General features: G+C 44.6%; 1 gene segment (V, D, J or C); it reads left to right on the forward strand.

Annotated features, from left to right (window-relative positions):
• The window catches only part of LOC147817224 (Ig kappa-b4 chain C region-like), a 57,076-nt gene that overhangs the window by 39,043 nt on the left and 17,288 nt on the right, over positions 1-745 (forward strand).

Genomic DNA, 745 nt, shown 5'->3' on the forward strand with positions numbered 1-745 from the left:
AATTGTGTAATTGTTTTTTGTTTTTTCCGATGGGTATGACACAACTGGAACAACAATTAAAAGCATCTGGTGAGATACTCATTGTTGCGCTGTGGTTGGTCAGATGTTCACTCACTCCCTTATTTAAACAGATGCTTTGACAGTTATCAAATCATAACGATGGCATTTTTACTCGTTTTGGAGGAACAATACACGCGTGTCAGACGTGAGCGCGTTTTCAGATACCGCAGGGATCTCCAGATTGCTGGGTTTCCAAATTTGGTTGGAGCAATTGATTGCACTCATGTGCGTCTGAAGGCACCATCCATGAATGATTACGCATTCATCAATCGCAAAAACTATCACTCTATAAATGTACAGGTGATTTGTGATGCCAAGCTATCACTTTTAAACGTGGTGGCCAGGTGACGGGGGGGACACACACGATTCTTTTATTTTTCAAAACAGCTGTGTTGGCGCGCGGCTGCAGGAGGCGGCACTGCAGAGCCAAAGTCATCTCCGTTACCCTCTTCCACACAGCGGTTTTATGAGCTCATTTGATCCCACTGTTCAGACTGCCAAAAAGCACATCCTTATTTTGCGCCACCTCGGATGTCAGGATGTTGATCTCCATCTCTGAAAAGTTTCGTTTTTTGCCAGTAACTCTTCTCTCCATGTTTGACCTTAGTCGGCGAGGCCTCCGAACCAGGAATATTTAAGGGCGTAACATGTTAATGACGATCGAATTCAGCCGCCGCATTTATCA

This window comes from Seriola lalandi, unplaced genomic scaffold (assembly GCF_002814215.2).
Source record: "Seriola lalandi dorsalis isolate HSWRI2012SDOR001 ecotype SW California unplaced genomic scaffold, Sedor1 jcf7180002054985, whole genome shotgun sequence".
NCBI classification, from domain to species: Eukaryota; Metazoa; Chordata; class Actinopteri; order Carangiformes; family Carangidae; genus Seriola; species Seriola lalandi.